This window comes from Amyelois transitella, chromosome 13, assembly GCF_032362555.1.
Source record: "Amyelois transitella isolate CPQ chromosome 13, ilAmyTran1.1, whole genome shotgun sequence".
Classification (NCBI taxonomy): Eukaryota; Metazoa; Arthropoda; class Insecta; order Lepidoptera; family Pyralidae; genus Amyelois; species Amyelois transitella.
In genome coordinates this window covers 97,084-115,093 of record NC_083516.1, presented here as the reverse complement: position 1 = coordinate 115,093, position 18,010 = coordinate 97,084, and positions in this window count along the sequence as shown.

The window sequence follows — 18,010 nt, the reverse complement described above, 5'->3', positions numbered from 1 at the left end:
TTGAAAATATTGCCAATCCACAATATAATTGAATCTAAAAACAATAGTAACAGCATAATTTGTACAAAGTAAATCTGTTGTTTGTCGCGTCAAAAACAAAACTAACTTTAAACTCGTATTTAATGGTTGAACGTAGTTCTTGCTATTTTAACATAAATATTAAAGCTACGAACTTTGCTACGAGCTTTCGTAGCACATCTGCTACGAGTTACAACCTATTTATACGTTTTATTATTTAGCAAAAAGTGGGTTTATTTTACGTGAGATTTAACATACGGTAAAATCAGGGTACTCTACATACATATATACATATAGTCACGTCTATATCCCTTGCGGGGCAGACAGAGACAACATTCTTGAAAAGACTGAAAAGCCATGTTCAGCTGTATGGCTTTATGGAATTGAGATTTAAATAGTCGCCTTAGTCGACATATGAAGTGTTTTTATTCTATATAAAGTACTGGGAACCACACGGCACTGTTTTGTTCAAATTCTTCATGTATAACACTACACAAAAACATCTTCGATTAACGCAATCTTATACTAGCAAAGCTTTTCCGCCGCATAAATTTAGTTCTTTCCAATATCCCACAGATTATCCCGGCAACAAGTGCTAACGACACGGCGACCCTCGTCACCACATCCTTGTGGACATTCGGACACCTCCCGTGACCTCTGACCTCATGCGAGGTCATACGGAGATAAGGAACTAAAACTAGTTCCAAAGAATGTATCCAACTTGTGTGTAGATTAATTTTTATATTTATGGAACAACATTTGTAATTTTTTAAATTAAAAATTGTTTGTAAATTTACAGTTATTTAAATAAGTAATGGAAACACCAAATCATTTTGTACCGCCTGTTTTGTAATTTTACATTTATATACATACATATAGTAACCGTCTATATCCCTTGCGGGGTAAACAGAGCTTGCTAGCTCTGTCGTGAATGAACGTGGCCTATCAGTCTGTCAAGACTGCTGTCTTGAAAGACAGATTCCACGTTCAGCTGATAGGCTTAAAGAAGAATTGAGATTCAAATATTGACATGTTGTAAGTCCATCGCCTAAAAGAAGAATCCTTAGTTTTAAAAACCTATCCCTTAGTCGCCTTTTACGACGCCCATGGAAAAGAAATCGAGTGGTCCTATTCTTTTTATATTAGTTCTGGGTACCTCAATTTTGCAATTGTAATCATCAAATAGCGAATACTGATTGCCTACAAATTCTAGATGATGAAAGCTTCAAATAATTTGATGGACGTAACTGTAACATTGTAACTCGGGCGACAGGCCGAAGCCTTCAGTCGCTCACAGTTCAGTCAGGTGACAGTCTCCCTACAAGTGCTTATTCCCTTTAATTTTCTGAGTGGCTTTGACTTGCCGTAACAAAGTGCCCGTTATCGGATTATCGTTCTTGGTTATTACATCTTGTATTTTTTACTGATGAAAAACTTAGTGTTATTGAAATTATTTAACTTGAGCAAAGTTATATAAGATAATTTCAATCCTATACCTCAGGCCATAAATACAATTGTGGGTTATGTGGGCTAGATTCAGCGCTATGACAATTTAAAAAATGCCTTGTAGTTTTAGAAAAATAAACTATTTGTCAGTACTTTACCTAAGAATCCTTGCAAGAACATGAACGCAAATACGAGTATTTCGCTTCTAAGTCGTGGGGAAAAAAACAATATGTAATATGTACGAAACAATTTTCTTATAATACCTATATAAATTATTATAATTTTTGTAATCAGATAACAAATAATAGTAGAAAATGTAATAAATAATCTGCTTTTGTTTGTGTGAAAGACGAGGAGAAAGACAGGTTGAATTAAATGAACGCAGCGGACGGGCGGCGGCACGTCGAGCTGAATAAATTAAACTGGCGCAGTTGACCTCCACCCAGACATTCGCTGGATGGAATTTTGCCAACTGAGAATGTAAGGGCTCTCCTGAATTTGGCCGTAGTTGTTTGTTTTGTAAAGTTGTATCTAATTCAAATGCTGTAGTGGTTGTTGCAAATAGCAGCTCCACATGATAACATTATAACAGGGAACACGTTGACTATGATCCAATATTGGTTAGATTTCCCTACAAATGTTGCGGAGTGCAGACGTGAGTCATTTCGTGTGAAAACCTGACTCACACAATGATCATGGTCGTAGAGAAAGGCATACCCCGAGCTCCTCTCTAGTTAGGAGGAATAAGGTAATACGATGACGATTAAACAAAAAAAAAATACCTAAGACACAATAAATCTTGCAAAAGGTAACATAATGGAAAAGCTACCTAAATTATTTAAGAAACGGTCCATCCTAAAGTCTTTGTATAATAACATGACTGTTTAAAGGGTAACAAAGCTACGGTCCGGACACGGCGCAGCCGGACCGGCGGCCGGGCCGGACGGCGGCTATCCCACACATATGGCCTCATCACATATTCCAGCCTTTTACTCTGACGGCTCGTGACTTTACAATACAGGTTTATTTGGACTGAAAATAGTATGTTGGGTGTAACTTAACCATTTTTGTTTAGGCCTTCAAGTTTTAATGCGAAGACAAAAAACGTATATTATTTTCTTATGGAGATCCTATAGTGAGTGTGATCCTATAGATAAGTAATAGATAAATTGTATCCAATTTCAAAATGGGATACAAGTTATCACTTATTGACATCAACATAACCTAAGCCTAATTAAGTATATCTACTACCGCTTGCAAAGCTCACGTGTAGAAAAAGTGGCGAAACAAACTACACAGCAGCAATTTCATTTGACGTCAATATACAAATATAGTTTACTCAAATCTCATTTCATTAAAAATCAGTTCAATGAAATTTTCAAATTATTTAACGTTGAAAACATCACAAATGACGACAAATGATTTTCACCCATTTTGACAAACCTGCTTTGAACATTTTAAATTAGTATTATTAATTTGACTTAGTAAGCTACCCTCTTAACACTAAAATTCTCGAAGTTACTAAACTTACGGACCAGAGCGGCGGCCCTCAGTTTCGGATTTCCATAATCGAGTTATGAATTGCCTAATTGAAACCCGTGTAACAGTTACTGTTATTATTAATAACTTGGTTTGTGTTTGTCTTGTGATTTCATTGTTGTTCATCAACCATTTGATTCTGTAAGATTTAAATAATTTAAATTTATACACAAGAAATAGATTTTCTTAAATATTAAACTGCTTTTTTGCATTACATTTGAACCATACATTCAATTTAAATAAAGTATAAATATAAATAAATAGTAAATAAATATAAATATATACGGGACAAATTACACAGATTGAGTTAGCCTCGAAGTAAGTTCGAGACTTGTGTTATGAGATACTAACTCAACGATACTATATTTTATAATAAATACTTAGATAAACATCCAAGACCCAGGCCAATCAGAAAAAGTTCTTTTCTCCTTATGCCCTGGCCGGGATTTGAACCCGGGACCTCTGGTGTCACAGACAGTGCGTACTACCGCTGCGCCACAGAGGCCGTCAAAGTATCTACCTATATAGTAGTATCTACCTTATACCTTAGGTTATGGAATTAAAATTAAGATTTTTTCAGGTCGCTAGCTCATTACTTTAAATCCAGAGTATGCATTTCCCTTAGTTGATATTTACCGAAGACTGACTGTTCAGTAGTTTTTGCGTGTAAGAGTAACAAACACCCACACGCATAGATCTTTTCAAACCTTCGTATATTAGTAGGTTTATTATATTTATTTTTATTCGCCAGGGCAATAACTTCACAGTAATAACGTATTAATCGATTACAAATTGTAGGTCAACAAAGTCATCACGCAATCATAGGAATGAGTCATCACCCGTCGTAATGACGTGGACCGCGGTTAGATTTATAGCGCTTGATACGAGAACACTGCGGCATAGATTCTACTGAATGCAGTTACAATGTCTTCGTACACATCACGGCTTTATGCATACATACATATCGTCACGTCTGTATCCCTCGCGGGGTAGATAGAGCCAAAAATCTTGAACAGCTGAAAGGCCACATTCGCTGTATGGCTTTATTATAGAGTTGGGATTAATAGTGACAGGTTGCTAGACCATCGCCTACAAGTTGAATCCCAAGTTTGTAAGCGTATCCCTGAGTCGCCTTTTACGATATCCATGGGATAAATATGGAGTGGTTCTATCATAACCACACGGCGCTACACTTTACGTACCCATACACCCGTAAAAAAACGAATTAATAAGGTATATGTGTTTACTGTCGTAATCATTGTGGACTATGTGGACGTTTTCTTACCTATTTCATATAGACGTGACAATAACGTATATGAGTAATAATATTATCCTCTAAGTACCACTAAGAGCATACTATACTGTAATAGTGTGTAATACAAACGGGACGAGTTAATGCGATATAAAACACAGCCTCCGCCGTGTTTGCGTTAGTACTGCTTAATTAAACTGTAAATTAATTAATTTAATAGTCAACATTTGTTTAGCGCGTTTAGTTCAACCTTCAAACAATGAAGTTCTTGTTCGCTAAGATTGATTTACTGCGTTAAGTAAATCTGTACTGCTTAACATTATTAGTGAATATTACCTGTTTCGTCAATTTATATACGAGAACATACATAAATCACGTCTTTACCCGATACGAGGAATACAGAGCCAACGGTCGGTTGAGATTCAAATAGTATGCTTTCTATAATACAGGAAGAATGCCAAGTTTAGTCTTTCCCATAGTCAACTTTTACGACATCCATAGGAACAAAGATATGGAGTAATCCTTTACTTTATAGCTGAGAACCACATATAGTGTCGAAAAATTCTTTGTATATAAAACGGTTTATTTTGTGAGACCCAATATGGAAGGGACTCACAACGAAGAACATAAGTAGAATATTAACTAGGATGACAATAATAACCATTTATTTTACAGTCTAGAAATTATAATGTTCTCTATTACTTTATACATGGGCAATAAACGAGAAGTTACTCATTAATTCCCACGAGATATTACTGTAGCAATTTAAATACGTCTTAACAACGAACGCTAGCACGCACTAGTTACAGGTGCAGAAGGCTTATTCACTATTTTTTTCTATATATATAATTTTCTCTCAATGACACTCTCTTCCTGTGTGAAAGATAGAGAGAGACATTTATTTATTAAAACTTAATGCAAGTAAAATATATAACAGGTGAAATTAATGACACAAGGAACCGTTTGCCAGTCGAACCTTTGGACCAAACTGAGATGTATGTACGGGTGGTGTGATAACTGTAAAAGATATAATAATAAAAATGCATAATAGGAACATACAAAAAGAAATATATGTCTTATTATATTGCATGCATTGTTTGTGAACAGTGTCACAGTAAAAGATTTAATGTAAAGATTATGTAGGTGTAAAGTAATAGATTAATCAGCAAAAATACGAGGCGCAGCAGGGCGTGACGATTCATTTCCGCCGGTCAGTTAATTAGTCAAGTTAAGTGAGACAATCCCGTAATGTATGTATGTACATGCGATGTGTCGCGATCCTAATTAATTGCGGGAGTATTATCATATAAATAGCCGTTAACACAGTAATTGTGAGTTTGACCACGTTTTAGCAAAATAAATGTCTATGTATAATAAATATGTGTCTATGTGAACTCATTGTAGGACAATTCTAGATATTTCCTGCTACCTTACATGAGAATCTTATAACTTGTATTGTCTATCGACAGCGACATCTAACTGTTTTCTCGGAACTTATTAGGAGTGGACACGCAACAATATGTATCGACTGCGTTGTTAGTACCGCTGATGTGCACTAGATGGCTTTGTTACAGTTTACCGATAAGCACTTTGATACCCTATTCATTTTCGATTCGAAAAATATTCTAAAATAAAATAAAATTAAACCTAAACAATCCAAGAAATTGCATTGGCATTTCTTCACTTATAGTTCGTAATTATAAAGATTTCATTAAATCGATGAGGTAAATCGATGTGTTACTATGCTTTGAAAGTGCAAACGAAGTTGCAAGGTCAGACAAGAATCGCTCTTTTGTAAATCCTGACGCACTTAATATACTATCGTGGTCAAAGGAGCATCCCGGGTTCCTCTCCAGAGAGGTATCCAAAATTAAAGTATGGAGAGAATATATACCTACGTTGAGTCTTTTTTCCAGAGGAATAGGCAAAGATCTTATCACTTACAAAGACTCCTGTCATACTTATTTCGCTCCACACACCCCACCATATGCAATATTCAACAATATTAATGAGTAACTTAATTTAGTTTTTCATTCTTGAATTGGCGAGTACAAGTTCCTTATTGCAAAAGAGCGAAATAAAATAGTCCTTAATTTAAACATGTCTACTATATTAAGATCTCTCAATTGTCGCGCGATAGTTTATTATTTTATAGTTTACGATGTACCATTGATTGCTCTGTCCGCCACCCACGACGTGTAGCTGCCGACTATATTACAATGTGACGACATTTGCAGTGCACTTTACAAGTCCAATGTGACGCGAATGAAATTCAAATTATAGTTTATACATTCGTATTGAACATTGCGAATATTTTATATATTGGAATAGCTATAAATAATAAATAAAATAATAAATAAATAAATAAAAATAAATTTATTGATAGTTTCTTAAACTACTTACGCTAAAGTACATGGTTAATGTAAACAGCGCCAAATCCGCATGCTCCACAAATCAGCAACCCGCGATTGAGCTAGGAACTAACCTGTGATTACAATTCACGTGAGGCGTCATGAGGGGCCTACGGAAGTGGCTTATTAAAGAAACAATTGAAAAGAATACAGATATGTTTGATTCAGTAATTCCCAAACTAGAAATTTTCTGTATTTTGGGAATTTGTAGAAATTAGTCTGTTGACACCATATTTTGTATTTTAGAAAATAAGAATAAAAATCTTATTTCTACATAAATATATGCTCTCTACCGTCATTAAAAGGAAAATAAAAGAAAAAGAAAATGTCACAAGTGCCCATTTACAACTCAATATATTCGCATGCATGTATTGTATATGTATATTTATTTATATTTATTTTTGAAGTTTATTTTTGAAATAGCTCATAAGTTAGATAAGGTCTTCTGTTTTGGTATAATCTAGTGTTAATAACCATTGTTTAATTTTCTCTTTAATTATTCTTTTAGAATTGGGATATATATTTAATATCTTATTAACTTTATTATATATGCAGCATCCAAACACTTTAAAGTGCCGAGATGCAAAAACTGTTCTGTGGATGGGGGTAGCGCACACGAGATCCGATCTGCGTCTCCGCTCATATATAGTCGGGTCATATGGCAATTGTGTGTGTTTCCTTTGAAGGGTCATCATAATATAGATCTGTCTTACTGTTAGCACTGATGTATCGGCATAAAGTTTTGTAGAGGGATACCGATAAGGTTTTCTTGTCATAACCTTAAGAACGGCTCTTTGAGCTCTTTCCAACGGCATAATCGTGGTCTTGGCTGCACCACCCCATGCAGTAATACAGTATGCTAATAAGGACTTACAAAGTGCATTATAAACTAGCTTTAGTGTATCCAGGTCTGCGCATTTATTTAGGTTTTTAAAAATGTATATGAGTTTTCTTATTTTTGGGGCTAAAGCTTTAATATGCTGTTTCCATGTTAAGAAATTATCGATTTGAACCCCCAAATACCTAACAGTACACGATCTAGTTAAAGGCAGACAGGTACAGTTTGAGAAATTATCCCCACAAGTATGCGCTTTGATACTGTATTCGTTTTCTGGAGGCAAAGTGGACGAGTTTATCGCAAAGGTTATATAATTTGTTTTGGTTGAATTTAGGGTTAGTAAGTTTGAGTCTAGCCAAGATATGATCTGGGATAATGATTTTTCAGCACGCTCAAAAGCTGTCGGCCAATTTGGAGCTTTAACGATCATAGCAGTGTCGTCTGCGTAAACGAAAATCTGGCAATGAGGGATGTGAAGCTTACATAGATCATTTATGTATATGAGAAACAAGGTTGGGCCAAGAATAGATCCCTGCGGGACACCAAATACAAGTCTTCGCTCATCACTTACCACCCCATCTATCTTTACACATTGAGTGCGATTTTGTAGGTAGTCCTCGAAAATTGAGAGGGGAAGACCGCGAATACCAATGCTTTCTAATTTTGTTACAAGCAAGGGAATCGAAACGGTGTCAAAGGCTTTGGATAGATCCAAGAACATACCAATACATCGGTGTTTACCATCCAATGCCTCAACAATCGTTTCGAGTAATGAATTGACTGCATCTTCTGTGCTAATACCCCTCCTAAAACCAAACTGATTTTTTGCTAGAATATTTTTTGACTCCAAATAGTTTATCAGCCTATTGTTTAAAATCCTTTCTAAAATTTTAGAGAGAGCAGTTAGAACCGATATGGGTCTATAATTGGACACATCATCTTTATTTCCAGACTTATAGATTGGATGCACTAAAGCTTTCTTAAAAGCATCAGGAAATTTGCCAGTAGATATCGCTAATTGACAAATGTGGGTAAGCAAGGGAACAAAAACTAGTTTCGATGTCTGCAAAATACGTGCAGATATACCATCCCAGCCAATAGCGCAGTCACTGCGGAGACTTGTTATTATCGCATCTATTTCGTGTTCATCGACATCATAGAAAACCATTGAGCTTGGCTCAGGATGAGACTTCACCGTTGGGCTGTTGGGGGGCTGTCGGTTTTGTATAGCACACGCCAAGGATTTACCAACGTCCACAAAAAACTCATTGACCAGATTTACCGATGTTTTTTGATTAGGATGCAGATTTAAAAGGGATTTTGCATCGGATATCGAAGGTTTTACATTAGCTATTGTCTTTATAACACTCCAGGTAGATTTTGAATTATTTTTAGCATTATTTAATAATTGTTTATGATATGTGCGTTTAATATTTTGAAGAAGCTTGTTTATAAAATTCCTATATCGTGTGTATGTTGTTTTGAGTATAAGATTATCGGGATCTCGCTGTAACTTCCGGTGCATTTTATCGCGGTTTCGGATACAACGAAGGAGGCCAGGGGTTATCCAAGGCTTTATATTTATTTTGCTGCGTGGAACTTTCACTGTACATGTATTATTTTTTATTATATCTGATGTAGTAGAAATTAAATTATTTACCGCCAAATTTACATCCTGTGTCGAGTAAATATGAGAAAAATCCGTGTTTATTATAGTACGATGGATATTTTCGTAATCTATTTTAGTTTTTGTATTTAATGAGCCTACAGGTTTTTTCTTGAGATTCGCTATTAGGAACGTAGGTTTGTGATCCGTTATATGCGTGTCAAGAACCAAAGTCGTAGAGAGCAACTTGGATTTCAGCATCACATGATCGTAACATTTATCACCTCTTGTCACAAACGTGTGAGTTGGTAGGAGACCATGAGTTGCATTTAAATCTAGGTATTCATTTGCATACGAATCCTCGTTATCCAATTTTATATCTATATTTAAGTCTCCCACCATACTTAAAACTTGAAAATTTGGTAAGGACATGAACAAGTAATTAAGACTATTCAAGAAGGTGTCGATATTTTGATAAGATGGTGAACGGTACACAGCTACCAATGCAAAGGACTTTCCAATCTCACATACCAAACAATCAGCTTCTTTTATGCAATTTGGCTCATATACTTTGCAATTAATATTATTTTTAACAAATATTACTACGCCACTGTTTTGATTGGCATTTTTAAGAGTGTTATGGCTGTTATATCCAGGAATCTGTGGCAAGAAAGGAGCCTTAGATAACCAACATTCACTGAGAACGAGAATGTCAGCCGTTATATTCATAGTAGCCAGTAAAACACTAAAAGAGTCAAAATTAAGATTTATGCTACGTATATTTAAATGTATTACAGTTATAGTATTAAAATTATCACACTTCAAATAATTTATACATTGTTCCGGAAAGCAGACAAATGAACGCGATGAGCTAAGATTCTCAAGTTCCGACGTAATAGTAATAAAATTATCTATAATCATAATTAAAGTAAATTGATATATATTTTGCATAAAAAGGAGGGAACTCAGAAAAAATCAGCCCAGCGCACGTGACCGGGGTCAGCAGCGAGTCCGATCTATTTAATCCGATACTCTTGACTACATGAAAATGTTTTGACAAGCCTCTAATACAATACACAAGTATACTCGTAAATACTTCACATGGCACATGTAAGCATAGCATATTGGGCGTGGGAGAGAATTTGTGACATTTAATTTTACGTATGTTTATGCTACATCTAAGACGGTGAGAGATGCATAATAATAAATTAAAAAGTACCATCTTAAGACTACAACAGTTATGTTTAAAAACCCATTTAAAAATAGAACTTACAAGATGAAACAAGTGCAACACATAAGAAAAAACATAATAATTTCCTGAGGCATCGCTACCATCTAGTCATTTCCCCTCTACAGCGTCCAGAGCCGCTGCGGAATCCACTCTAATAGCTTTGGAATGTTCATTTTTTCGAATATATATTTTATTATTTGCAGACCAGCAAAATTTATAGTTGTGTAATTTGGCAAACTCTCGACATTGATAAAATAATTTCCGTCCACTTCCTGGGATAAATTCAGAAATGTAAATTGGGTGTTTTTTATTACCTGTAAATCCTATCAGAGATGTATTTAGCTTATCTACCTTGCCATTAGAGTCATTAAACTTGCGAACCGCTGCAAGGAAGTTATTTTTATGCGACACCGTTGTGAACTCAGCAACAATGGTGCGGGGATTACCCGGTTTTCCTGGGAGACGGTATACATCTCGTATGTCAGAGGACTGTGTGTTGCAGCCTGTAGCAGCTCCAATACCTGTTATATGGGAGAGAATGTCTTCCGTTGTCTCGAGATCAGCACAAGGGACATTGCGCACTTCTATAGCGGAGGACCTAGAGTTGAGTTTTAGGTCGCTTAATTGGGTTTGTAGCTGTTGAACGTGGTTGACTAGACTTTGCTTCTCACTTTCCAATTTTTCAATTTTACGAGACATTTTTTCCTGACTTTCTCTCATATCTTCAAGGTTTTTCACAATACACGTATTTGTCTGTTGAATTTGGAGATTTTGATGCTTGATTTCAGACATATCATCACTTATTTTTTTAAAGAAAGCCATTTGATTTGCTTGGAGCGATTCCATCATGACTCGCATTTCTTTTTGAAAATCGTTCGTTATAATATTTTCTGGAGATAATGACTCCTCTCGTAAACGTTTGCACCTAGTCGTAACGTTGATTTCCGGCGCATCATATTTAGCGAGATTCGGTATATCAGAGTCGGATTGTGACATGGTAGGAGTATTCGGTGGCGTTCTTTTAAGCGGCATGCTACTGTTGCAGGGAAATCTAAGCCTTATTTCGTACACTGATGTGCTCAAACTACAGTGCTACAAGACTCGGCAACGTCGTAGACGGTCACGGCAGTAAAGTATCGTCGTAGCACAGGTGATCGAGTGCGTAGACGTTCGTAGCAGTCGTAGCGCGGCAGGTTGGTGGGGCACGGCACGCAGCGCGTTGGTGGGGATCCCGCTAAGTGCGCGCGTAGCTGCGATGACGTCGAAACTCGTAGCGGTTGACTTGTTTACTCAAATTTCGCACGTAGCTCACCGCGCTGTCTTGGTGTAGCGGTCGGGTTCTCACTGCACTCTCCACAGTTCCGAGTTCAATTCCGGGGCACCAATAAGATTTAGCACAACTTTAGTTTTTTAAGACGTATTTACATTTCACATCTATCTCACTCGCGACACGCCTAGGAGGGGGAGCTATACCATTTAAAGTCCACAAGAGTAAGCAGGAATTGAAATTTATCTAATTAGCCAATAGGAATTTAGAAATTTGATTTTATTTGTACACAAGTGACACACGTCTGCTCACAATGAGGGCACAAAGGCGAGAGGAAATAGAAATACATGTTCGACTTGCATTGTGTTTAAATTTTATTTTCGATTTGCACTATTGCTTGCTCTGTGATATGGACCTTTTAACGCTGGTTTATATTTTCAGTTCAGTATTATGTTACTACAAATTCAGTTATTAGTTATTTTTTATTCGTGGATTTTCTATTGCTTTCATCAATGTAGTTACCTGTTTGATGATCCTGTAAAACGATCGATTTAGATCACGGTTATTGCACTAGCTCAAGACCACATATACTCAAAAACAGGGAAAAATCTATAAATCTACTCTGAAATTGTGAGAAACAAAGATTTAAAATACTCCACTGGGAACCACATAGTCTTATCGATGAAGCGCTGACCGAGGACATCAGATCCTCGGTCAGCGCAACACAGCAGCTTTTGCATGGCTCTAAAAATGTGACTGCCGGACTTGCTCTAATGAGAATCATCCCTAAACGAAATCACGTGAGCCCGCACCACGATCCCCGCCGCCCGCGGGATTTAGGATGGAAACTTTGTTTTCATTTCCGTCCCCCGAACTTCTTTTCTTTTCATTTCACTTTCACAAAGTGCAAGTGAGATTTAATTAGCAATCCGTGTCAATATTATTCTTGAGTAACAGTTCGCGTGGATAATTTAACACGTTTTTTTTAATTAAATTTATTTTTTTTGACTGGAAGAATTGGGTATTGAAATAAATAATGAAACAAATAGTACTTTCCTGTTTGTTGTGTTGGAAAGCAGCTCATAAATAAAGGTCACTTAGGCTGTGCCGTGTGGTTCCCGGCATCAATACAAAAAAGAAAAGGACCACTCCATCTCTTTCCCATGGATGTCGTAAAAGGCGACTAAGGGATAGACTTACATACTTGGGATTCTTTTTTTAAGCGATGGGCTAGCAACCTGTCACTATTTGGATCTCAATTCCATCATTAAGCCTAGCAGCAGAACGTGGCCATTCAGTCTTTTCGGGACTATTGGCTCTGTCTACCCCGTAAGGGACATAGACGTGACTTAATGTATGTATGTAGGCTGTTTCACCATAATCAGAGCCAAGAAAATAATTTTAAATTTAGGGAACTTCATGAGTAATATTTAGTTAATATTGGTCGTGTAACTATTGTACGTACAGTAGTTGATTAAAATGATGTTAACATTTTTTTGTTGATATTTTTTCTTTTAACTTCGAGTATACCTTACGCTATAAGGTGGTATATTTTTCCAGGAATCAGTCGACAACTCTGAATATCGTAAATATAACGCGAAAACAGTTCCATTTCAAATTTCATCTTCGACATTGTTCGAATAATCCTATTAAAACGGTCGCTCGAGACGGGCCGACAGGCGGTCCGGCATTGCGAGGCCCGCTCCAAACAAACATTACATTCATACATACATACATACATATGGTCACGTCTATATCCCTTGCGGAGTAGACAGAGCCAACAGTCTTGATAAGACTGAATGGCCACGTTCAGCTATTTGACTTTATGATAGAATTGATATTCAAATAATGACAGGTTGCTAGCCCATCGCCTAAAATCCCAAGTTTGTAAGCCTATCCCTTAGTCGCCTTTAACGACATCCATGGGAAAGAGATGGAGTGGTCCTATTCTTTTTTGTATTGGTGCCGGGAACCACACGGCACAAACATTACGGGTTATTATAATATCATAACAGGTTCTCTTCTCATTGCGTGCCCCCAGTTGCACCCTTCGTCACTATCTGAGGCGCCTGGGTTCCTTCAGACTTATTTTACTGTGTCCGGTTTGCGACGCCTACAGTTTTAATATCATTGGGCTACATAACCTGGTAATAAGAAATTATTATATTATATACTCTGGCCAGTTGAAAACTGTGGAGAGAATCTAATATAATTGCAATATTCATTGTGTTTTCATGCGATGTCCAATTTTTAATATTAGCATGACAATAACTTATGTAATAACTTAAGACAGAAGGTCCTTTAAGTAGAGACTAAATAGTTAAACCGACTTGGCTTTTTACGGTAGAAAGACTGAGCTGCGGGACTTGGTTTTTTTTACAGGATGTTTTTGATGGTATATTTGTCAATTGTCAACTTCTTCATTCTTTATCCTTTAGATATTTATACATATTTACTTACTACAAAGATGATTTTCCCAGAAAGGTACAAAGTGCACTTTTGTTTCAAGTCAAAGAATATTAGTTCAGTATAACAAAGTTAAAAATGAGTAGACATAGAGAGGAGGTGTCAGCGGCGGCCGAGGGCAGGCGCAACTTTTTAAATCTATTTCCAAGTTCCCGGACGAGGCGAACTTTCAGAGACGGGACTTCGTTATGTTTAGTTTTCGTCGAGGAAATGCTATCAAGAGTCATGACAGAGAAAAATTTGATGAATTCTTTAAACAAAATGATAAACAATTCTTATTATCAGCTCTCATGTTGGTCTTATAGCGAAGAAAATAAAGTGTGTGGCAGCTGCTTCTCAACCCGGGTAGATTGTAAAAGTCTATGAAGGCAAAAGCTAATAAACTTGGGATTCTTCTTTCAGGCGATGGGCTAGCAACCTGTCACTATTTAAATCTCAATTCCATCATAAAGCCATACAACTGAACTTTGTAATTTTTTCATAATTTTCATAATTTTGTTGATTGTAATATTACAATTCTCAAAATTACAAAATCTCGTAGCTGCTACAAGCTACGAGCGGCCATCATTCATGTAGCTCGTAGAGCGTGCTACGCTATAGGCAGCCATCATTGCGTTTCTATAAATGAGGATAAAATTATCTAGTGCAGAGAACCTTAACATATAGGGGTGAGGAGTGAAATGTTAATGCTATTGCCACAACATTTGGAACCATGTAATTACGATGTAACAAATACCTACTACCTATAAAATAGAACGAGTATTACTTTTTGATTTGACGAAAAATATATTAATATACTATAGTCGTAATAGTGTATATCTTATTAATTTTCAGTACTTGTTACATGACAATATGTTTAAACGAATCTTTGCGTGAACAAAGTTATGCACATATTTTTAGTGAATCAATTATAAATTATCCAGTTTAAAGTGTCTCCAGTGTCCTTTTTAAACCATCATTGATAATACTTTTTTTTTAAGAAGGATAGTTTTAAAGTTAGCTTTATTCTCTCCTGTAGATTGTTTATAAGTAACTCGTTGAGCATGAAAAAAAAATACAACCGTCGGAGGTTTATTATTGTCAGGTTTTATTAGAACTGTAACTTCTGTAACAGCGTTATTTTAACCGCAGTTGATTCATCGCCTATTTTTTATTTCCCGCCATCGTTTTGTTTGGACAAACATCAATCATGCAAATTGCGAATAACGTGATGTTTGAGCTCTGATGACTTTATGAAATAGTGATTGAGCGGTCATCAATACGCGTGTTGAATTGTTGACAGTATACCAAGGTCATGGCGGAAATAACATTATATAGAATAAAAAAATCGGAAATGAAATATTTTTTTAACGGCATCAATCTTTCTTCACTTAAGCAATACGGAACAAAAGACTTATTGTAGGGAGTTACAGGAGGGTGCGCTGTTTGCGGCCTCTGTGGCGCAGCGGTATGCGGCTGTCAGGCCCGGGCAGGATGGGAAACTAACTTTCTCAGATTGGCCTGGATCGACTTTATCTATATAAGTATTTAATGTAAAATATAGTATCGTTGTGTTAGTATCTTGTTACACAAGTCGCGAACTTACTTCGAGGCTAACGTAATCTCTCTAATCTGTACCAAATATATTTATTTCTTATGAGAGCAGCGCGCCGCTCCCATTCTTTGATAAAGATAAGCGGAAGATTGTTACAGCCATATGTTGGTGATGGGATAGTGCTCCAATCTATCAATTACCTTATTAAAATTTGTGGATTAGAAGAATATCTACTTAACGTTTTATTAGCAGTTTTAGAGCAGCAAATATTAAGAACTTAAAAAATTTAACACCAATGAACCAATTCAAAGAACAAGAGCAGTTTTTGCTAAGCTTTAATACTTCTAATAGCACGTTAAAAAGTTTTGAAACTTCTATCAATTTTCAATTTCCAGTTAATTTAAACACTACTTCACCATTAAAAGGTTTTCTTCCAAAGAGATTTTCTTATTATTTAAATTGATGAGAAAAGTTGCGGTTAGCCTATTTTACATTAAGTAATCGTCCGCCCAAAGGTGGGAATTGTGGGATATTATTCTTATAATTTCCTCGCCCTTTGCCGGCCTAAATAAGAGGCGTCTATTGTGTGCGGATCACCTCTTGTTTGCGCACATAATTGAGCGGCGAGAGCGGTGAAAGCGAGCAAATAATTACCGGCCTTATTTGCGGAGACTGTTTCTATTGCCTGCAAACAATGTCTCCGACGGTTACACTATTTTTTCGGCAGATCCTTCGCTAAATACTTACGTCATCGTTTTTCTAAAGTAGTGTACGTCTACTCACGAATCCTGTAAAGTAGACTTTAAGCGTAGAGCTTTTTCTACCAAGTCACGTCGATAGAGCAGGTGATGACGAAAGTTGAGATATGAGAAAGTAAAAAATTGAGTAAGCAATACAGAGATCGTGGCAAGTGGAAAGAGGTCGTCTCTGCCTACCCCTCCGGGAAAGAGGCGTGATTTTATGTATGTATGTATGTAATACATACATATTCACTTCATAAACGCCTAGCTTTAGCGCGGGGTTTAGCTGTGAATGTCCAGAACAAAAACACTTGCTTATGTTACTCTTAAAGGTCTATTCTATGACATATTATATACGTAAAGATGGATACCACTTATATATGACTTTTGAAGTGTAAACTTGTTCACATAAGGCTTCAGCCAGGCACATCATATAACGCCAGCTGCATTCATTCTATTCTTACTTGCAGTCGGCGTGTCTAACTACTTGTTATCCTCACAACGGGTCACTGACCGCTCCTGGCGGCTATGGCTTCATTGTATTCAGTATTTCAGGTCCAGATGAGTCGCCCGTGCCTCGTTATCGTCACACTATTCAGCTCTCATAATACGTGGACACTGACTTGTAAGTAAATGCGCTGGTTTAACTGTCAGCAACTTAGGCACAGGCGGTGTTGTCTCGTTTCGTTTTATGTTCAATCACGTTATGTGGAATATGAAACACACTGTGTTCAGTAGATTTAGTCAGTATGTGAGAAGAGGCATTTTTATTTTTCACGTCGTCTATTTATGACTGTTTTAACTTATCACCACATTTTATTAATTTAAATTATACGACAAATCTATTTAAGGTAATTCGTAGTAAGATAAACGGACCCAATGAGCTAAATAGCAAACATTTGAAGAACTGTCTCGTGATAGGTAATAGAGATCAGTGGCATTTTCATCTCATGAAGGAAAAATTGAAATGCATTGCGGAGTGCTTTGTTTCAGATTAGCATTTTGTATTCCATTTTCATGGAGTTTTCTTATTCAAGTCAGATAATGTACAAGTACAGGTAATTCTGAAACTAAAAGAATTCGAGTATAATATTGTCGAGTCCTTCTATTAATTTAGACAAGGAATATGATACGGTAAAAGTTCCTCTGCGAAACCCTAGCAGCCCGCAGACGATGAACTTTCCTCTTCAATCATCGATCATACGGTTTGTGAATACCTACTTTCAAGTGTATTTGCATTGGCCTTATGGAAATTCAAAAACATAATTTTTAATAATTTATTTGAATAGAAAACATAATTTTTAATAATTTATTAGAAGAAATTGAATTTTAATTATATATATATATACGGGACAAATTACACTGATTGATATCTCTATAATCTCTATAATTCTATCATTAAACCTAACAGCTGAACGTGACTATGTCTACCCCGCAAGGGATAAAGACGTGATTATATGTATGTAAGTATGAAGAATTTAAACAGCTACATGCCCAGTTTTTTTAGATTAACTGTCATGAAAACCGTTAAATAAAATTATAAAAAGATTTTGAAAAAGAAGCTTATTTCAAAAGCCAATTTTCGGTTGTATTTTCATTTTTGAGTAATCGACATTAATCCCTGAACATAGCCAATATTATGTTATTCATTTTACACGAGTG